At 38.6% G+C, this 24381-nt stretch overlaps 1 protein-coding gene across 5 annotated transcripts in view; it reads right to left on the reverse strand.

Moving 5' to 3' along the window:
* The window catches only part of fgf13a (fibroblast growth factor 13a), a 191327-nt gene that overhangs the window by 69460 nt on the left and 97486 nt on the right, over window positions 1–24381 (reverse strand). The window lies entirely within an intron of this gene.

Here is a 24381-nt window from a genome sequence, read left to right on the forward strand (position 1 = left end):
AACTCACAAGATGACTAGGTTCACTGGTGGTTTTGGACAGTAACTATATATGTGCATGTATATATACTATATTTCCAAAAGAATATATATATAAATATATATCTCATCTGCCTTCACACACCTATGAACTTGAGTGACATCCCATTCTTAATCCATAGGGTTTAATAGTAAAAGTTAATAAATTATAATAATAATAATAATAATAATAATAATAATAATAAAAGTTCATACTGTAAATTATATATATTGTTTTAAATTATTAGTAAAGTGTTTATTTTTACATAAATGGCTGCAACTGTAACAACTGCAATTTCCCCCTGGGATCAATAAAGGAATCTGAATATGATGTCGGCCCACCCTTTGTAGCTATAACAGCTTCAACTCTTCTGGGAAGGCTATCCACAAGGTTTAGGAGTGTGGAGTGAGAATTTTTGACCATTCTTCCAGAAGCGCATTTGTGAGGTCAGACACTGATGTTGGACGAGAAGGCCTGGCTTGCAGTCTCCACTCTAATTCATCGCAAAGGTGTTCTATCAGGCTGAGGTCAGGATTCTGTTCAGGTCAGTCAAGTTCTTCCACACCAAACTCTCTCATCCATGTCTTTATGGTCCTTGCTTTCTGCACTGGTGTCATGTTGGAACAGGGAGGGGCCGTCCCCAAACTTTTCCCACAAAGTTGGGAGCACGAAACTTTCCAACATCTCTTGGTCTGCTGAAGTTAAGAGTTCTAAGTAACTAAGGGGCCAAGCCCAACTCCTGAAAAACAGCCCCACACCATAATCCCCCCTCTTCCAAACTTTACACTCAGCACAATGCAGTTAGACAAGTACCGTTCTCCTGTCAACTGCCAAACCCAGACTCATCCATTGGACTGCCAGATGGAGAAGTGTGATTTGTCACTCCAGAGAACATGTCTCCACTGCTCTAGAGTCCAGGGGCAGCAATTTACACCACTGCATTCAATGCTTTGCATCAGAAGGCCACATGAAGTTTGGCGGTCTGTAGTGATTGAGTCTGCAGAAAGTTGGTGACCTCTGCGCACTATCCACCTCAGCATTCGCTGACCCCACTCTGTCATTTTACATGGCCTATCACTTTGTGGCTGAGTTGCTGTCCAATTGCTTCCACATTGTTATGATACTACTGACAGTTGACCGTGGAATATTTAGTAGCGAAGAAGTTTCACAACTGGACTTGTTACACAAGTGACATCATATCACGGTACCATGCTAGAATTCACCGAGCTCCTGAGAGTGACCCATTCTTTCACAAATGTATTGCCTAGGTACTTGGTTTTATACACCTGTGGCCATGGAAGTGATTGGAATACCTGAATTCAATGATTTGGATGGGTGAATACTTTTGGAAATGCAGTATATACAGTACTGTGCAAAAGTTTCAGGCAATCTAAGCAAATTTTTAAACAATTTACAGCAGTGAGTTCATCACAACATACATTAGGATAAAGTCATTCATAATTTAAATAAACATAAAAACAACAAAAAGTAAGAAGAATTTCTTGGGTGCATATTTTTCCTTGACACCTTCACAGCCACCACAGACTTGTTAATATCATCAATTACATCATGAGCACAATTTAATGAAGCACTGATTGGTCAAACCAGGAGATGCTTTTTAACTACATATAATACTGGGCTTCCTCAATTTTTTTTTAATAAATTTTGTTTATTCAAATATTAACACTTTCTTCAGCAAATAAACACATACTACACAAATAGATTTTGTGTCTTAGGTGCCTAAGACTTTCGCACAGTACTATAATATATAGATATAGATATATATATTTATGTATGTATGTATAATGTTGGCCACATTTGATCCCCAAAAAGAGCTAAATATACAACCACAGACACACAGACACACACGTGAATCTGCCAGACAAAGACTGCTAACACACCAGGGGGGCACAGGCTCTGTTTCAGAATGAATGAGTAGTATAGGAGCATTCTGTACACTGTATGTAGAAATGGGTTGGCATGTGAGATCAGGAGCGTCTGTGAGAGTGTGTCAGATCTTGTCTGCCTGAATGTGTTGATGTGTGAAGTCTGTGAGTTGGAGATGCTGCCGAGAGGAGAGTCTGTCTCTCTATACGTCTATCCCTCAGCCAATGCTGCATTTCTGGTATCATGCTAAAGAGAGCGTTTTTATACCAACTCATTAAGAATAAGATCAGTCTTCATCTTTTTCTGCGTACAATGTACTTCATGAATAATTCAGTAATTGATTTCACTTCAGTCAATTTAAAAAAACAAAAATGTGGCTTTTTGTGCATTGCCATGAAGTCCCCATCCCCATGGATCTGTTTTTTTTTTTTTTAAAGCTAATTTACAAACAAATCGATATCAAGCTGTTCAGTCTATTTACATCTACAAAGTAGGTCTACCGTAAAAAGAATCTGAGATCAAAATCAATGTCTGGATGAATAATAACCACGCTGGAATCAGTTCAGCACAAAAGAACTTTTACATGACTGCTCTCCTCTGAAATGTGAGAATGTGAGATATCATGTTTATGGAAAACTTTAAAAGCCTGCTCAAAGCGACCTGATTTGGGATTTAAATATCTAGATATTTGGCAAAGCCTCAAAAAGTACATTTCCTCTCTGGAACCACAGCAGTCCAAACTGTTTCCTAGCATACCGGATAACTGTAATGGTATAATCCAGCTGACCCGACAACTTCCCAGCCTAAACGTTTAGCGTATGTATGTGTGAAAGGGTAATACTCAGCCCTGGGCCGATGTGCACTGCTGTAATCAGTCACTGGCACCTGTCAGCCACACTGCTGCTTGCTCTCCTGTCTCCTCTCATTCATCTTTCCACTGTTTGTCTGTCTATTTCCAGGGGTTAAACTGGGTCGGAGTGACCTAGAGTGGAGAACTAGCACTTTTGCTGTATGTAAGTGTAGTGGCAAGCCATCACCATTACGGCCTTCGGTTTGGTGCCATAACTGTCCGTGAAAAAAAAAGCCATCCTTTCAACATTGCTAATTGCCACTTTCAACCCTAAGGGATTTTAGTAATATGTTAGTGCTAAGCTAATGGTGACTCACATAAACATTTCTGACTGACATCTGAAGCATGAATAAGCTTGTATCAGACATACTAACATATATTTTACCTCGCTGACTCTTTCAGTGGCCCTGACAGAGCAGTCGCCGTTTTCCTTCTGACTGAAACTCACTGGTCAGGTACTTATCTGACTTCAGTTCAAAGTCCTAACCAATCAGAGATCTTACTTGAATGTATCTTCATTGAAAAAAATCCTGAAGGGGTCAGTTTTCAATTTAGTCCTTCTGTTTCCAAACAAAATTTAACAATGAAATAAGAGAAATACTAGCAATAAATTCAGGGCTGAAATCCAACAAGTATCATGATTACATTAAACAAATATAAACTAAAAATGACATTATTTCTTGACAATATTGAAAATATTTTTCATCATTAGATGGCCTTGACGGCTCCCCACTGAGTGAATGGCATGCAGAGGTTCTGTGCTACATTTTGATGGAATGTAAATCATTTTTAACTCAATATTTGTGAAATTCATTTAGGAATGCAATATGATAAATCATGTCTGACTAGCTACCCATAGACAGCTACAGTCCCTCATCAGCCTCTCTCCTCTCTTCATGTCCCCTAATTTTCCTAATTTTACAAACAGTTTAGATTCTTTTTCGAAAGCTGAACACTATTACAGGAGTCAGAGATGTACTCCTTGATTACCTTGTTATGCTTCTAGGACAGGATGCGAGAGACAAGAAGAACACTATAACTGAAACAGCTACTTAAACATTTATTTTCAAAGGTTTAACATGTACACACAGAGAAAAAACTCTAGAACCCTAGAACAATACATAAAAGACAGATATACAGTTTAGTATAGAAAAAAGAACAGCAATGAAAGTAGTCGGTCACGACCACACGGTGAGCAGTAAGATCCCACTGTTATGAAGTGAATTCACCCCAAGTTTGAAAATCAAGAATTGCCCCTTACAAAATACATATGAAGTCAGCTTTTTTGCGTCTTAATGATAACTTAATATTTTAATATATTTTATGTATGTACTGTTTAAAGCGGTGTTTACTAGTCATGTAGTGGCTAGTATTTTTAGCTATGGCCAAAATGAGCTAAAATTGTCATTACCGAAACAGTCACTACTGAAACACTTCAAACAAGATTGTTTTGTTAGTGACAAAATGGAATGTTGTTTTAAAAAAATAAACATAATTAAGCAATTGGAAATTATATAAAATGTGTTTTCAGCTCTTATTTGAGCAGTTTGACAGAATAAACAATATAGAGGATAACAACTTCACACCGCAAAATGAAGCTTGGGAAATCAGGCCAGCTGTAAGATCCCAAACAGTATGTTTACTTTCTTTATCTACTGTATGCCGTAAATTAAAATAAATTTAATTCACATGCATCCTTTGAGCCATTGCCCCCAAAATGTGCTCAGGTCTGGACTAATGGGTTGCTGCACTGACAATGAATTTGGTTCTGCCATTGTGGTAAATGTGCTGCTAAGGTCAGGCCTCTTCACATCATCCATCTATTATTAAAAAAACTAATCAAGCTAGCTCAGCATGAGTTTAATGTAAAATATCTAAAACAACATACACTGGGTTTTTCCTGACTCTGGAAATTCTTTAATAATTCCATTCATATGATTTTGAAATACGTCACTGTGTGAATGAAGAGCGACTGCATATCATGATATCATTAACAATATAAGCTTTGTAGTTTAAAGACAGCAAATCATTTCGAAACTGCAGGAGACAGAAGACATAAAGACAGAGCTTTAGCAGGTCTAGATAAAGGATATTACTGCAGCTATGTGTGTTAAATCCAAGCCCATTCTCACTGCCAAGGGCTTTTATACTTCCAAACACAAATCATTACGTAGAACTCGCCAGTGCGTATAGTAAATGGCTTTTTGTAACTGGGAAATGATTAGGCTCCTTTCCAGCTCATAGTATTAATAGATAAGACAAAGATCTCCCCAAGTGCCAACAGCGCTAGATCTGTTCGCTATCAGCTCAGTAAAAACATACATCAACACTGTTATTCTCCCACATATACTTTACCTACAACTCATCCCTTCTGCAAATGAATAAACAGCTGGTTTTGGAGGATTTGCCAATCAGTTGCCATATTCACCTTTCCATGAACATTTCTCATATGGAAAGAACAAGATAAGAATTATTGTGTAATGAAGGCTATTTTGAACGTAGCTGTAGGATATGAATGACATTGAAGCTCATCCAACAGCTACAATCACCTAGCCACTGTACTAGAAAAACCTTGTAAGCCAATCTTGCCGGCGTACCCTAAGAGTCTGAATCTGTCATCTTACAGAATAAGTTATCATTTAACTCTTCATTAGTGGTCAGTGCTTGACAATAGAGCTACTTTTTAGCTGGACATTTTCAGTGTTCTCTGATATTTCTACTGAAACTCAAGAGGAAACACATGAGATTACTGGACTCTTTTGCTCAGAAGAAATATAAGCAGCAGGAAGACTTGAGCAAAAGTCTCATTTATCTTTCCATCTGATCTCACTGTTGCCCAGGAGAAAGAGATGTCTTTTCTTGTTTCTCTTTCCTGTGGGATACATCAACTAATTTATGTTTTTAAATGGTGATAAATTAGTTCTTTTCTAAAGAAAGCCATCAGTAAATCTATAAGGTAGATGTGTCTGATAAAGTGGACAACATATGTATATAAATTACATTTACGGCATTTGGCTGATACTCTTATCCAGAGCGACTTACAATTTGATAATTTTACATAGTTAGGCCAATGCAGTGTTAGGAGTCTTGCCCAAGGACTCTTATTAGTATAGTGTAGGGTGTTTGCCCAGGTAGGGATTGAACCCCAGTCTACTTTGTAGAAGGCAGAGGTGTTAACCACTACACTATTCCCCAGTGTTACATTTATAATATAGTATATTATATATATATATTTATAATATATTATATATATAGTTTTTTTTCCCCCAGTGTTACAGTTAAAATATAGTATGGACAAATATACAGTGATTGTGCACTAAAATGCTGAAGTGTGCTCTCTCTAAAGGATGTGTACTTATTTTCATTTAGAATATCGATGTCTGTAATTTGACCAGAGGTGCCTACATCTTCTCATACGACTGCATGGTAAATGAATTCCATAATTAGGAGTTTAACACAAAACTACATGCTCCATACACATTCAGAGAAAAACCCAGGTGTGCTGAATTATCAGCATGAACTTACATGGCATTACATAAACAACTGATACCACAGAAAGTGTTAGTGCTGAATGCCATGCACTGACCCCTGTGAATCTTGGCAACATCTCTGTCCTGCTCCTCCTCCTGCTCCTGCCCTCTGTATCAGTCCTGGACACAAAATGTCTTGCACCAACACTGCTCCAGAGTCTGGAGCTCTTCTCCCAGTCAACCCGGCCTGCAGGATTAGCTATAAATAGCTGCTCCAATAGCTTGCCTGGAGAAGTAGATTACACTGAAGCTCCTCTCTGCTGGCCCTCATTGTCTAAACTTATAGCAGTGCACATGTTACCACACAGAGTGGGAAAGCAGGGGTACCATGCTAAGGCAAACACAGGCAGATAACCCAGTGGAAATGTCCCTAGGCTGAAAGAATTGTAATGACTGGGAGAAGACCAAGAAAAAAATGACACAATCGCAGTGCATAAAAGAATGCGATGTGGGATTTTAAATCCCCACTTACGTTCAGACTTATGCACTCAAGCTATGTCTCCTAGCTGGCAGTGCAGAATGATATTTGAGACTGCATCGATTCCACTGTTTACAGACATATATTAGCTTGTGTGGAGGAAAGGCTGGTGAGGGCACAGCATTGATTCAACAGAGGTATATCAGATTATTTCAAATGCCCTTATCATCAAAAACGGATTTTTTCCTCACTTCTTTAAATAAAAGACTTTGATGTAGAGAGTAAACATTGTTAATATTTAAATCGCACTCTTCACTGCTCAGTCCATATGGTCCATATATGGAAACTAAGCTGTAAAAATAGCCTCTTCTGAGTGTTTTTATGATAACATGAACATTTATATACCTTCCAATTTACATGACAGCAAGTTCAATGCCACCCTTTCACATTGACGTAATAAGGAGTGTTTCTGCCTAGATTGCTTTTTGGCCAAGACACAATAGAGAGAAGCCTATCAAATTAGACATCATTTGCAAATAACAGTCTTAAAGGCCCAGTCTGTTTAATTCTAAGGAATAAAGAAATGTTTGGATTGTAAAAATGTTCAGTTTTCCTGCTCTAATGTGCCCAGGTCAACTTAGCAAGAGCGTATTCATTAGCTGATTAGTTGGATCAGGTGAGATTTAGCAGGGAAAACATCAACATATGTCAATAGGCAAGTGTAATCCTGAATTGGCTTGGTTTGAACAAACAGCCCAACCACTAAGATAAGACACCATCCAGGAGTCAGACATTAAGTAATTTGCTGAAACAATAGGCTACACCACTCATTAGTCACTGCTCAGCTGAAAGCAGTATAATAGCCACTCTGTAGCTGTGACTATGGCAGGGAGACGTTAGTCTTCTCTTCCAGCGTACTCACACATCCTTCCCACAGGCTGGCAGCTGAGGTGATGCGCCAAATTGGGTGTCTGAGCAAATCAATGGTGACAAGGCCCCGCTCTGCCTAACCCTCGCAGGAGCACACAGAGCTTTACATAAGCGCCCCAACCCTCAGCCCAAATGCCATAGTTTTCCTCAGCCCTGCCGTTCTCTGTGTGTGTGCGGAGAGTTTGTTTTGGTGCATTTTCAGGACAAAAATATCCTAAAACCCAAAGAAAACTACAGTGACCTAACATGTCAGAACAAAGGTCTTGAAACATGATGCTATGTTTCTTTTTAAAACCCATATGTACAGTCATTGTCCACTTTAATATGTACACCTACTTTGTATGTAGGTCAGGCTTCAAAACACTTTTAACTGACTTGCACTTTAGACTGAAATTAGTTTGCTTTGAATGACTCTATATCTTAATTACATTTATACTATCAAAATAAATGATTGAACATTCCATTTTATCACTACTAAAAGAATCACAGCACAATGAAAACTTTACAAAAAGTGTTACAGTAGTGACTGTTTCAGTAGTGACTGTTTCAGTAGTGATAATTTTTGAGCATAACTCAAAAACACTAGTCCATAAATGTTTAGCAAACACAGCTTTGAACAGTTATGCACACATAAAATCATAATACTTAGATTTAAAACATAAAAAAGTTTACTTCATTGCAGAAAATATGTAATTAAGTAGTAACAGTTTTCAAAATTTGGGATACATTTGCTCCAAAACAATGGAATCTAACTGCTCAATATATGACCATGAGGGGACAGGGATGCAGTCTCACTTCCTGCTCTAAATTGCAGGGGCACTCTCTTCCCTATTTTAATACTGGGTTTTACAAGCCTTCGTCCACCGGGCCTAGCCATTTCCCCACAGGGGATTCCCCCGCCACCATCTTGAGGGCTGTTTATTACTTTATTAGCTGCAGTGAAGGGTGTTAGATGAGCCCTCAGAGGAGCAAGGAAACAAGTGAACACCAATGTTGCCTTCAGCAACAGAACTTGCCCAGAAATCATTGCGAACTGAAGCATTTCCTTTGCAACCCCTAAAATAATGGTGGACAAAGCTTTATAAGCTATTTTAACATTTCAAAACCATAACATTCGATTTGCTGAATAGTTTTTTTATTTAAAGTTTAAACTCATGGTAAATCTAAATCTTTACTTTGAAAGAAATCAATTTTTTCAACAAAAACAATATTGAAGAAATATAAACTGTTTGGACAGACACCTCCTCACAGAAAGTATCCTATAGATGATGATTTTGTATATATGTCGCTTTGTTACTATTTCAGTCAGTGTCTTGGGGTCAAATATATCATGAGATAATACTTGTAAATATCTAAAGTCTTAATACTTACATGAATTTTTGTCCATTTAACACGTATGTCAGCTAACTTTGGCATAGCATGTGTAAATGGCACTTAAATGAGCACTTAAATGAGCATTGAATTAAGTATTGTTTGCAATATAATGTGCTGCACTTATGTATTATATTTTATTGTATTGCACTGTGTAATGTAATTTATTGTATTGTATTGTCTTGCATTGTATTGCATTGTATTGCATTGTACGGCACAGAGTTCTGTGTTCAACTCTGTTCCTTTTTCAGGGTACCTACAGTGACTTTTGTTTCTAGCAGTACCTGAGCTCAGCACTGTCTCTTCTCTAACCTACTGGTAACTAGCAAAGATACTTTCTCTAGACAGACAAAGCACTTCTTGTAAGTTGCTCCGGATAAGAGCATCTGCTAAATGCTATAAATGTAAATGTTCATAACATAACATAATAAACCTTTCATCAGTAGTGTATTTATGACTCATTTAGGTTTCATTTAGAACTCTCATCACTGCTGTGCAGATACACACATGCACGCACACACATGCGCACACACGCACACACACACACACACACACACACACACACACACACACACACACACACACACACACAGAGCCACATTGAAAGTGTCAGTGCCACACCTGAAGTGTCACTGTGCCCAACAGCATTGACACCAGCCAAGCCACAGACACATTATACATGAGTCAGTAGCTTGAGGTGAGAAAAAGGTCCTCTCCACTTTAAATCGCTCTTCTTATACACTCTTAAACAGAAAATAGGTCCACCACCCAATAAGACAGAGAAGGTGACACTGCTCGAATAAAAGCACGTCGAACTCTAAATGGATCTGCCGAGTGCTTAGGTATTGATTTCCGTTCTGACAGAAGTGCCACTTCCGCTCTCTGTGGCTTCTCAGGCTGTCAGAAAAAGGCCTCTACCTTTTTTGGAGCTTTATTTGGAACTGCTCACTCCAAGTGTGAAGAGGAATTTAAACAGTGCTTCACACTTCCTTCTGCCTCCGTTCCACCCTTTCTCTCTCGCCTTGCCTCACCAGGAGAGCATGAGGGAGAAGGAGTGAGAAACAGATTGATGAATGAGGGTATAGGTTGTGATGAACAAAGGGAGCAACTGAGAGCGTGTGGGGAGATGACTCAGGATAGCACACTAAATGGGACTCTTGAAGTCAACAGTGCTGGTGAGAAGAAAGACACACTATATCATTTGCTAGTGAATATGCTGCTTTTGGCTTTCACAATACTGACACTATGTCTGCAATATACACATTACCACTGTTACATCAAAACTTCATTAACCTTTTTTTCCAGTTTCCTCCCAATTTAGTTACTGAGCGCTAATGTAACCATTTCAGAGATTCAACAATTTGTCACAACGGAGACGAAATGAATCTCTAAACAATCACTGAACGTTTAACTGTGTGCCTGACCCCTGCCTTTTTGCAAAAGTATAAATGCCCTTTTGTTGAGCATGTGTCATGATTTTGTTTTTATTTGGCCTCTGCCATTGCCCAAGATCTGTTTCAATGAGGCATAACTGGCTCAGTTTTGAACCAGGAACAGAAACTCATGGGTCAGCTTGGGCTCCATGAGCTTTTTTGCTCTACCACCAGTACCACCATAGGTGGAGAATTTGCCTAAGTAACTCTGACCAGCATGCATCACCAAAAGCTCCAATAATGTCTCTTTAAACATTAGATTCCACAATGTATTTGTTACAAACAACAACAAAAGTTGATGTCAGCAGCAACTTTCTCAGCCATGTTTTTCATTACATAAAAAAAGAGATGTATGTGAAGTAATGTGAAGTAATTGTATCTCTGCTACAGTGATACAACCTGCAGCCTGTAGAATAAATCTAATATTTTAGGCTGCTTATAAGGCTCCTAGTTACATTACAACATTGTAACTTTAGAATTTAACTAATTATAATTAATTAAATTTAATTCACATTTGGGTTGGCCTTTTTCCATTAAGCCCCCTTCCCCCAGAATAACATGGGCCTGCCTGGTTCAGTAAATCAAGGCAATCGCATGATCCAACAAACAAAAACAATTTAATGCTTACTCATGTAATATCAGGGTTTGTTTTAGGACACTGTGAGGCAGATCACAATCATAATATGCAGAAATGCAGTAAACATCCTCTGCAAGATTTTGTTCTGACTTCCTGCCTTCTCCAATTAATCCGAACCAACAGAGAAGTGGTTCAAAATCCTAGGGCCAAACTATCCACTTTGGTCCCAAACAAGAGAAGAGAGGAATTCTGAAAAAAGAGAAAGAAGTAGATAGGGGGTGGGCTGGATTGTTTGAGTGCCAAATACTGGCTTTACCTCCCATTGACACACTCTGTAGGTCTTTATCAAATCTTCCTCACTGCTTATCAGACAGCACTTTGAACAAGTAACAAGAGGGTTGGAGTGGTGGCTGTTTTAAGTGAGTCTCGAAGTGAGAACCAGTGTAGAGTATTAGTATGTGGCTGTCAGTTTTGATGGATGTTCTCTCTCTTCTGAGATTATAGCTCTCCTGTGCAGGCTGCAGAGTGTAGTAGCGTAACATTACAGTGTGTGTGTGTGTGTTTGCACCAGTCATCTGGCAGTTCCTCAGCCAGGCTGAAGTGCTGACTCCACAGCACAGCTCATTGCACAGCTTACACAGCTTAGCACTGTTTACACTCCAGCTAATGTATGGTGTCTGAAGAAAGCACAGTGAGTCGACGCCAGCTGCTGGAAACAGCCTGCGCCTCTGTAAGAAACTCCAGCCCAACGGTGTGCCTAGATGACTCTGACCACTCAGAAGCTGGCTGGCACTCTGCCTAATTGACCAACATGTTCTTTCAGAACTGAATCCTTACATAATTGCTGGTACACTCTTAGAATTAATGGTGTCAATGGGTTCCCAGGGGTGGGATAGCTTCTGAAAAATGAATAAAATACTTTGTAGCTACATTCCTAAAATTTGTAGAAGCTACAAATTTTCAAGAAATAGTGGTGGCTACCTTTTAGCTACTTTTCAAAAAGTAGTGCACTACATTTTATATACTTTAAGAGCGTGATTGTCAGAATGTTTGTTTGTGAATCTCCACCTGACACACCAAACAAGTCCAACTGACAGTGCAAACAAGACACTGCATTTAATCATGTACCAGAAAGAAACTTACAATTGAAAAGCTGCAAATATACAAAAAGATCACCAAAAAGTGTAACCAACAACCAAACTTACACACCCAGAGGCATGATATCCAACAATAATTTAGACTAAAGGCAAAGTCAATCATTCCAGGTTTTTCCTAACAAATATCAACAAAAATACAAACCAGAGAATTTTGTGTAAAAGGGGGCTAACAAAGTTTGCAGAGAAACAGATGAACTACAGTCTGTAACTGTAGAGTTTTCACAATAAATGGTCTTAAATACTGGAGTTAATGTAGAACAGCTAATTCACCCTTTAACACTGAAGACTGATGCGCAGACTGCTGGACACATAGCAACGCAGATAATGAAAAGGCAAAAAGTGATTTGAGATGAACATCGATAATTTGGAGATGCGTGGACATTTTACAAGAAAGTCATGGAAAAGTTTCCTGAGATGCGAGAAAAGCGGCTACAGCTGAGCTAAAGGTTAAAGAACATCTTTTCATTTAGGCTGAAAGGACAAAATGGCTTTTCTTAACGTTTCAGTTGCAACCCCTGAGTTAAGCTTATTGATCAGCGTGTGGGGCAAGCGCATACATGTCTGCTCGAACTGTGCACAGCTCAGACAGGATTGCAGTTGCCACCAGCCCAGTTACTGACAGCGTCCTGTGGTTCATTTTGCGCAGATTGACTAAAGCCTGTAGCAAAACTGTAGCGAAAATTTTCGCTATAGCTACACAAACTTTTGTAGGGGCTACAGTTACTAGCTACATTTCATAAAACTGTAGCGACTACAGCTAATAGTTACAGAAATTTGTAGCTAACTACAAAAGTAGCGTGCTACTTAGCTACTCCCCCATCCCTGTGGGTTCCTTGCAGCTATTTCATAGAAGAATCACTTTCAGCTCCCTAAAGAACATTTCAACAGATGGTTCTTCAGAGAACCATGTTTATGTACGAGATGTAAGCATGTAGAACTTTTTAAAAGTTTAAAGCACCTCCACTTGGTTTTTTACCAGTTAACGTGTCAAGAACTATTTAAGAATCTTAAAGAATCTTTTTAAAAGTGTACAGTACAGTACTGTGGAAAACAGCCTGTAAGTAGAGGTTAATCATTTTTCAGCAGGTATTAAATAAGAAAATTCACTTACAAAAGAAAAGGAATCAGGAAAAGGACTCCTGACAACCCTGCAAGACCTGGTACACCACCAAAACTGTCACCATCAGATAAACAACACTAAAAAATAAGAGAATATCAAGTTCCACAGATGTTTCTACTGTCCGAAGATAACTCAATGCTACAGATCTGAAAGGGCGTGTAGCTGTCAAAAGACATTACTATGAAAATACGTGAAATACAAATGAAAATATTATGAAATACAAAATAATCATACAAAGAAGCTGTTGGTGTTCTCAGAACAATGGACTGGCCAACCCAAAGCCTGCGTCTTATATATTAACTTACAGAAGCAAATCTCATCTTAATTTAGGAATCTGAGCTTATCTTACAGCATCGTATCTCAAGCTAGGTAATCTTAACTTATTCAATCGATGTTCGCAACCAACTGTCATGTCTGTTACCTAGCAACTGACCTAACGTGCACAAGTGAAGCATAAATGATGCGTATCCAAAATAATCAAGTTAGTTAGCCAGACAGCTAACATTAGCTACCATTACTGGTGTAAAAAAGTCAAGCAAAACTAAAGCATCATAACTTAAAGTTAAGAATATTGTGACAGAGTTTCATGTATCAGAGCGTCGCCGCTCCACAGTTTCAGTTTTTCAGTTCAAGTTTCCCAAACACTTTAGCCAACCTTGCTAACATTATTCCACCAAATAAACAGACACACATTCAGCTCTATCTCATTATTTACCACCTTCACTGTAATATTTTACTTCTGCACTAACACTTGAAGACATTAAGAGGGGATGGTGGAGATCGTGTCTGCAGTGTCTGGGGCTTTTAAAATGCTGTTAGGATAAAATCGCATAGGTAAAAGCACCGTTTTCAGTGCAGACAAATGGAACATCCTTATGCTAGTTATAGTGAACTATGTTGCCTGTCACAGCATAAACAATAGAAACAGGTGATTAAAACACAAGTTAAGACACCTTTGGGGTTGTTTGGGAATTGGGGAAGCTGTTTAGTTAGGATGTTTCTGTCATACTGTTTTCTTATCTGGAGTTACGATCGATTCTGAACTTAAAAAAAACACTTATGCTACACCTTTCAGTATTTTGAAAAAGTGCAATTGGGGAACTCAAAAGTTCAATATGTGATAGCCATTAAAAATGATTGTGTGCTGCCTTGGACCAATGAATTTAAACTATATAGTGGTGCACTGGGCAGGTTTTCGGTGTGAGAAAGCTCTAGGTGGCTGTGTGTCTGGAAGTGGGTCAGACAGCACAGAACTAGGCATATTACTGCCAGAGAGGCTCCTTAGGAAGCCTGAGGGAATTTAGAGGAGTTTTTTATTTTGGTAGGTTCATGCAACCATTTCTGCAAAAATGTATTATTTCATATTTAAAAAAGAGATATGCTTATATCTATGTATATATCTGTGTCAATTTTGTATATTCACCATCCACTTTGTTAGAAACACTGGCCTCTTTATGAGCTCTACCTACATTATATATCCACTATAGGTGTACAATTACAGACTGTAGCTAGTGGGCCATAGCACTGACACCCACACCTTCCTGTGTAGCTGCAGTGTTTACACAGGTCACTGTCAGTGCTAGCTTGAGAAAAATATCCAGCCAAGAGCAGGAACTGGCCACAGAGGAAAGGTTGGGGTTAAAATTCAATTAGTTAGGCCTACAGCAGCTGGACAGAAGACCTTACATGGTAATTTAACTACCAGCAGAAAGTGACAAAGGACTCAACCAATAACTTTTTTGTGATTGGAAAGGGAGGGACTAATTTTATTAAAAAACAAAAACCTTTACTCTAAGCTTTCTGGAATCCTTATTCCAACAGTTCTGGGCTAGGGCTCTTAAGTGAATGTCACCATAAAACTGCAACATACAAGGTAATGCATATATTAATGTCTGCTATAAGCTTCAGTTGAAATATTGGCTGTCAAGCTTCAAATATCTGAGTTTAATGTAGAATGGCCAGAAATTGTTAATGCGCACTTACATACTATTAGAAACCCCATACCGGCAGGATTATGTAGGATGTAGGATTATTTTTTACCTTTGTTTTTTGGCCAAACTCTGACAATTATGGCCCTAGCTCTAACAGTGAACAGGTTGCCACAACACTGGCAAATTAATACATTGGACTATATTTTAAACTTCATGCACTTTTTATTGTTACTCTGGTGGAACAAACATTTTTGACATCTAAAATAAGCTGTTAGTGCTGTAAATGTCAGTGTAAATGTGTGAGGTTAGAGAATGGCTAATACCAACTGTAAATGGCCTGCCTCTAACTGAACACCAGCAAAATATCCCTAGAAAGCACCATGCTGTGTTAAAAAATAAATACATTTAAAAATCACTGTTTTACAGACTAAGGCAGCTGGTTAAAAATGTCATATTATTGGGGACTGCATTTTGCACCCCTACACCATAGAAAAGAAACCAATCAGATCACTGCATTAAAAAGAGAAAAAGAGCAAAGCAAAGCAAAAGTCTCTATATGGAACAAGGCCCTAAACACTCACGTATTTCATCTAAGTGAAATCAGGTTAAGTACTCCTGTGTTGGGACTGTGGTGTACTTTGCGGGTGAGAGGCTGTGTGAAGCTTGGCTGTGGCAGAGTGAAGTGCTAATTAAACAGAGCATGATGAAAGCTAATGGGCCGAGTGCCTCCCTTCTGGCCGGCTAACCCCGTGCTGCTTTACTCAACCTTTAATATGCCTTCGGAGACCACAAGCCGGAGGTTCAGTGGTTCTGCACAGCTTCAGTTCATGCACCCTACCGACCAATAAGCTATTTCAGATGCTGATGTGAGTGTCATTATTATATCTTTCAGCAGTTGGTCAGTATAGCTCACATAGATTTTTGCTAGATACACTAGATCTCCAAAAGTATCCAGACAACTCTTCTAATTAGTGACTTCAGCTATTTTAAGAAAACAACAGGAAACAATAGGACACTCTGGAGCAGCAGCACATGAGCCTAAGGTCACCATTCCCACTGCCAAGTGTCTGCTAGAGGGGTATAAAGCCCTCTGCATTGGACTATGGAGCAGTGGAACTACATTCTCTGGAGTGATGGAGCGCCATACAACACTTCTTACTGCAGCACAATCGGGACAAGCATTCTATCATACCTTAACCTTGATTTCAGGATATACTAATGGACATACAGTGTAAGATGATATATGGTACTAAGAGTACTAGACTTCTAAAGATACAATTGACACAATATACACACATTAATGTTTCAGAAGATATTGCCATAAATTATATGCGCAAGATTCACTCTCCATGCATGGTGCATTACAGAAAGCTTGATTGCGACTCCGTTTTCTGCTTACACTGGATCTGCTATGATGTGATATTGAGACTCTGTCACTATTGGACTGCCATCTGGACTGCCACTGAAGTGTTCTGCCTCACCCACATTACCATAACCATGACTTATTCATGCTTTATCTATTTGTTTAGCTTCTTAAATAAATAGCCAAAGTCTGATCTTGCAAAGAGGCAGCATAAAAATAAACTAAAAAGAGAACGTTGGTTTGATCATGTCAAAGAGAAGAGATGGGAGCTGTTGATGAATGCAAAAGGCAGCTACATTCTTAACTGGCAATGTGACACTGTATACAGTTGTTGCCACGGTAGCTGTTGCATTCAAACATCCATAATGAAAATAGGGGAGTCAGCTTTATCTAGAAAATATAATAAAAAAAACAATTACCAGAGTGCAATAGTTATATACAAGGGCGACTGATCTGACTCATTATCTGGATTGCATGTAAGATGCTGAGCACAGTGGAGCAGAAAAGAGGGTTTAGAGATGGAAAACCTACTGTAACCTAATTACAGTACTCCTGAACCCATTTAATGCTGTTCACACAGGAGGCTGAGTAAGTGGTGAAGGGGCTGAGTGGATTGTTGATACGTATGGTTTTGTGAGATGAATAAGAGAAGAATATCTGACAGGTAACATTGTAGTTGTAAGTAAGAGGAGTAGGTGGGGTGAGGTGCTGCAGAGTGCTGATGGTTGAGTGAAGTGTTAGCACAAGTGTTAGTTCCATAAGAGGCAAATTGGTTAATTCTGCAGTTTTATGAAAATGATCATAAGTTTAAAATTCATACTTTTTTTTCTTAAACTACCATTTTTTTGTGCAGTGTGGAACTCTCCAAGGAAGACATAATGATTTTCAGGAAACTAAAAAATACATGTCCATAATTATTTGCTCATTTTTTATTTAAAAGAACCACCATAATTCTTATATTTAAGCTCTGCAATTATTATACTACTATGTTCCTCTAAGACTGAAGTTAAAATCTCTAAAAATCAGTGTACCACAGCATAATACAACCAAGCTTCCTCACAACAGATGTGGAAAATTACACCAGATTTAGTAAGCATGGAAATACTTGCCTAATAAAATAAAAGAATGGATGCCCATTGTAACTGCAAACCAAATGACACAAAATGTCCAAAATATCAAAACCTTTAAAGCAAACACTGTCACCACCAGTCAGCAACATCCAGCACTGCCATTCATCTTTTCTCCATTACTGAATTAACTTAACCTCAGAATCAGACCACTAAAGCCAAACACGGTCAAGGTTTTAAATTATTAATGAGAATCCAGTCAATTCAAAGTGCAAAACATCTTTTGCTTCTAGCCGAGTTTACTCTGTAAAACCATTAACATCAGGTCAGTGTCAGTGTTAGATTTAGAGTGGTCCATCATCATAAAATATCCAGCCAAGAGCAGGATTTGACCACAGAGGAAAGTTTAGGGTTGAAATTTAATTGGTAAGGCCTTAATTTAACTATCAAAATAACTGAAAGTGACAGAGGAACCAGCCAGTCCATTTTTGAGCTTCACTGGGAGGGACTAATTTTGTAATTAAACAAACAGTACTTGAAGCCTTCTGACAGTCCTAGACATGCCACTGACTGTGAATATGAGCCATAACACAATTTTCGTCAGTTGCTCAGATTTTATTGAGTCAATGTAAAAATGCTACAAACCATGTAAAACATATGTCAATGTGTGTTGTAAGCTTTAGATTAAATATTTCATATTTAACAGGCATTAAATATTTAAGATTAATCTAAAACTGCCAGTTCTAAAACACCAGTTGTGGTTTAGAACAAACATACTATTGGAAAACCCTTAGACGTGCAAGCAGAAATGAACAAAAACTAAATTCTGACATTTATGGCCCAACCTAAAGACCTAGCTCCACAGTCAAGGCTCACCACTGATTATGCACAGGGCAATGTACACAGGGCCACACTTCAGATGTAGTCACCTCTTTTTGTTATTCTTATTCTTCTTTGACATCTACAGTAAACTATCATTCTTATTTAGAAACTGCAACTAACATCTAACATCTAGCAACAACAACAATGGAGCTGAAGCAGTTCTGGCAGTACTACTGTGACTTCCTTCACTTCTTTTGGATGCATTTGATGTACTAAGTTCCAATGTAAGGCTTTTAGTGTTAGGCATTTTTGAAAAAAAAAATTGCTGAATGGTTCTTGGCTTAGACATGCAAAAAATCTTTAACTGGTACAGAATGTTTACATTATGTAGAGATTATATGAAATTAAAGGGTCTCATTTGCAGACACAGTTCTTTAAAGACCCTTCAATTGATAGGTTATGCTATGGCATTACTCCAAAGTACAATTTTTGGACAAGTGTTTGCTTCATTAAGTCAGAAACTCTCTCATAAAGCATACACTCCAGTGTTTACACCAGTAGGGGCCCTGTGTGAACAGGCTAACAATAGGCTAAACTCTTCAGACTAAATGAGCCGACGAGACAGCATGGCTCAGTGTCAGTTTAGAGACTTTCCATAGTGGAACAACCCATAAATAACCTGGCCAGTAAGCAAGAGCCTGGGTATGTGCTGCTGGCTAGTGTGTGTATCTTGACTTGCCTTTTGTGCCCTGTCAAGGTGTGAGTGTGCTCTTTTAGATAAACCCTTAAAACTGACCCTGTTTTCAGTTTTTGATAAAAGGAGAAAGGTCAGAACAGGCCTCAGGGGCACAATACTTCACAGACATCAGGCAGATACTGAGAGGATTACATTCAGAAAGAGAGGAAAAGAGAGGAACATATAAGGAAAAAGGGAGTATGACATATGATAGAGAGTATAAAGAGGGTATGGGAGAAGAACATGTAGACTGTCTAGGGAATGAGACACAGAGACAATTAGTCTGTGGGCACAGAAAGCTGAATAGTGAGTAAGTGTGAATATGCTCAACTTCAGAAGTTAATTGTTAAAAATTGAAAACAGTGGCAGCTCTATGTTGCGGTTCTATGTCATAAAATTACATATCACTGTATAATTAAAATTTCTGATGTTTCAGTATATATTATGGCGTGTGTATGTGTGTATATATATATATATATATATATATAATATATATATATATATATATATATATATATATATATATATATATATATATATATATATATATATATAAAGTTTAACTAAAACTCTTTCAGATGAAAATAAAGCTATTTTTGTAGATTATCAGGGATGATATTCTGGGATGTCATTTCACTTTATAATAAGAAGCTTTTAACGACCAACGTAAATCTGAACTATTTTCATTGTGCAAAAACAAAACTGAACAATGCATGGGTAAACCTACACTCTAAGAAATAATGGTATGAAGTAGTCAATGGGGCAGTACAGTTCTTGTCTCAAGAGTACATCTCAGTACGTTTAGTCAAGGAACATAATTGTACCATAATCCACTGAAATTATACTTTCTAAATTGTATTGACTCCACACACGTTGTCTCATTTCCAGGGTTTTTATTTGCCAGCTTTTTGTTCAAATTTTCTGCTCCACCTTAAATGGAGTAGCAGTTACATTCTGGCACCTGTACAGGCATCTAAGTGTAACTGCTGTACCATCTAAGGTGGAGTGGAAACTTCGGATAAGAAGCCAGGTGCAGCTTTGTGAAACTTCATCTGTCTCATATGTGCATTCCATATACTCTGGCCTTTGTCTGTCGGACACTGCTGGAATTTGGAAAACGTTACAGCCATTCACGCTAACAGTACCAGCTGGTCTTTATTGTTGTATTGTTGACTGGACAAGGCCAGGAGACTATGACAGCATCTGATGCAGCTGACTGAGTCAGGCGGGCCTCGCTGGTCTGGTGTCCATGCGAGACTGAGGCTAAATCTAATCCTAGAACACAGGAAATTCCTTTATGTCTGCGGCCTCAAGAACAAAGCGGGCTACTTCAGGCGCAACAGACCACAGAGTGGGAAGTGATTGAGGATCTGCTGCATTTTCATTTTCAATTGAAATGTGACTAAAACATCCATGGCCCAGTCACCCAGCTAGTTTCACATCTGGGCTTATTTGTGTCATGTCAGTAAAGTGGTTCTGATGAAACTCGTACTTGAGAAAGAATTTCCCTGCTCACTACTACTGTAAACTGCAACAAGCAAGGTCAAATACATCTTCACTGTCCAAAGAAACACATGTGCCTCCAAAACACTAACTTAACAGGAGAGGGCAAAAATGTTCTTGATATTTTATGTAAGTTACAGTACAGAGATTGTATTTTGAGCGACTTTGGAGAATTTCTATTATCATGACTTTTTGACACAATGTAAAAGGCTGCTGGTCCAAAGAGCTGATGTGAAGTGTAGAGATGGATTATAGACTGAAGTGTACTGATCTGTACAGTCCCTGTGTGTGTGTGTGTGTGTGTGTGTGTGTGTGTGTGTGTGTGTGTGTGTGTGTGTGTGTGTGTGTGTGTGTGTGTGCGTGTGTGTGTGCGTGTGTGTGTGTGTGTGTGTGCGTGTGTGTGCGTGTGTGTGCGTGTGTGTGCGTGTGTGTGCGTGTGTGTGTGTGCGTGTGCGTGTGTGCAGGCAGTGGTGTAAGACCTGATTGTGACCAAAGGAAGGATTAAGAAGTCAGCAACAGATATTCTACATGTGGTGACACAAGCTGCAGCCTTTACACACCCTTGCAGTGTGTCCTGTTTTCAGACGAGACATTCTTGCCTAGAGAGGGTCTGGCTGCTGCAGAAGGACCCCCCTGTTCAGACATGCATCAGAACCTCCAATCTTAATGACACCCCTAAGAACACGTTACATAAGAAACTCCAGCCTTTGGAAATTTAGTCACGTCCAAGCACAGCCGCAGTTAAACTGAATAATAGATCTGTAGTACTTCAGTCTCCCTCTCCCTCTCTCTCTCTCATGCAGCCTCATCCACAAAAAAAGACATCTGTTTTTAACAGCTTAACCAGCCACTGCTTGAACAGAGGAATTTGCCTTCTTGCCAGACAGTTGCCGCACACATCCGAGAAAATATTCACTTACAGTGAGACAGCTGCCCCATCTATGCTCTGCCCACAAAAGCACTTCTTTTTCAAAATCTCATTCAACCTAAAGAGAAACTATAGCACACAAATTACATTTAGAGCATGTTATTAGTTTCAGGTGATATTTGTCTTGTATGTGCGTGAAAGGTCACAGCTTATATACATGATAACTATATATCTGTGATATCTATAGTCATTAATCTTCAAGAAAAAAAACAAGAGAAAACTTACCATATAGGTGCACTATATAGTTCTATATGTACAGACTGTAGTCCATTTGTTTTAACTCCTTTTACCCTGTTCTTTAATGGTCAGGGCCCCTGTAGGACCACCACAAAACAGGCATTATTTAGGTGGTGGATCATTCGCAGTACTGCACTGACACTGATGTGGTGGTGGTGTGTCAGTTTTTAAACACCTCAGAGTAACTGCTGGACTGAGAACAGTTCACCAAACAAAAACATCCAGCCAACAGTGTCCTGTGACCACTGATGAAGGACTAGAGGATGACCAGCACAAACTGTGCTGCAATAGATGAGCTACTGCCTCTGTATCTACATCTTTACATTTAAAAACTCCAGCAGCACTGCTGTGTCTAATCCACTCGCACCATCATCACGTCAGTTTTACTTCATTACTGAAAATGATCCACCACGCCAATAGTACCTGCTCTGTGATGAACACTGAACAACAGGGTAAAAGGGGGCTAACAAAGAATGCAAAAAAAAAAATCCAATGAATTATTGTAGAAACAAGTTTAATGTTATGTCTGCAAACAATGTTGCTGTACAACAACAATACAGTCTAGCTCATTAGTGTAGTACATTAAACTCAACAAATAATGTAGAGGTGCAGTTTGGATAATTCAGTTTTGAGTACTGCAATAAAATTTCTCTTTAGGTTAAACAGGATTTTTCCAGTGTTCTGCAAAGCTTGCTCAGACAAGTTGTTAGTAATAAACGCATTTGTGGGCGGAGCATGAAGAGGTCAGTTAAGGATCATGTGTTCAATGTACAGCAGCAGTTTTTTTTTCTTCTGTTCATCATCATATCTGTTCCTTTCCAGAGTCCTTTGAGCAGTTCAAGGAGTGTATTTAAAGCATTTAAAGGCTTACCCAGCGGAGTGATGATCTGAAAAGGAAAACACTGTCACATTTGCATTTCTAAAACTGTACACACACAGACCACAGATAAAGCGAAGCCTTCCCTCTCCGGACATTTGGCAGCATCCAAACACATGCATGAGCTCAGACGCTCCAAATTCTGAGCCGTGTCACGTTATTACTATTAGACATGAGCAAACCCTCATGCATCGGCAAGCACTGGAGAGGAGAGGGCGAGAGGGAGGGGTGCAGGGGGGCAGGGTGGGGGGAGGAGAGACGGACAACAGTCCTCTTTCCTTTCCAAACTTCAGTAGTAAGTTCTACGTACTTAATAGAAGTTTACAGATATAATGCATGCTGTCTGTATTCTCGCATAAAAAAGCAAAAGAGAAAAGCCTAAAGCAAACGATCCACACTATATTTTTATAAAACCCATAACCATTTAATAAAGGCCACAACCTCGACCTCAACCCTGTTTAGCAGACAATATTTGTCATCAACTAATTATTTAGTTTTCTGGGCATATAAGTCTGTACAGTCTACACAGCCTACATCAAGAAAAAAGTTACAGTATAAAAATGGCACTATAGTGGCTGGCCTAATTGCATGTTGCTTTTACTTTATATCGACTACTGGTGTGACAGTACACTACAACAACTGGACACCAATAATGTTTTGGTCAAAGACCATCTAATTTATTTAAGCTACTATCAAAATGGCCATTAGGCACAAGTTATTTGTCATTTTCCGTGTCAGGAAAAAAGCAGAAAACATATATATTTAGGAGAAAACTACATAAAAGCCCCCCCCCCAACTAAATATCATATAAATTTTACATTTATTTTAATTTCCATTCTTATTGTGAGACTCGCTTTCTGTTTTTCAAAGAAACCTGCTGGGATATTTTAGTACACTTCTAAAGTTCAGTCTTTGCAGTTGTTTGCATTTACTGCTTCTCATGTCCCAAGCAACCAGGTAAGAAAGCCTTTCTCCACATCTCAGATGTCCAGTTTCAGGGTTCTAGTCTAATTTTCCTGTTGTCATTAATGTTTTTTTGGCAACTGCACATTCTTTGACTCACAGTATTGAGTTGTCTTCTCACAATGGAAGGATGGAGAAAAACATCTGTTGATTTTTTTCAGATTTGAAGCTTTATTTTTTCTTCTCTTTAAAAGAAGACAGCTTTAAGTGCTGTTTATCTGATGGTGACAGGAATTCCATTTTCTCTGTATGTCATTATTTTTTAAACTCCAGTTTTGGAAACTCCTGTTTTTTTCACTTATTTTCCTCAGATTGTTCTTTCTGAAGCAAGACTATTTTGTATCTAATCTCTTCATAATAACTTTTTTTTTTGTAATTGTCTGTAATTTGTAAATACATCCTGCTTCTTTTTTATGACACTGAAAAATGTATAATTTGTGGAAATGGTGTGGAAAAGGAAATGGTGGTCTTGGATTTTGCACAGTACTGCATGTGTATTTTTTAATAGTGAAATTGCTAAAAACAATTAATAAATACATTTTTGAGATTCAGTTTTGGGCATATATTTCAGGTACCACAGTGCCTGCATGCACATACTTGCAGACCACAGGCACAGGTGCAATGTATGTTTTATACATGTGGGTTTCATCTGTATTCTTTTACTT

Source organism: Pygocentrus nattereri, chromosome 8 (assembly GCF_015220715.1).
Source record: "Pygocentrus nattereri isolate fPygNat1 chromosome 8, fPygNat1.pri, whole genome shotgun sequence".
NCBI lineage: Eukaryota > Metazoa > Chordata > Actinopteri > Characiformes > Serrasalmidae > Pygocentrus > Pygocentrus nattereri.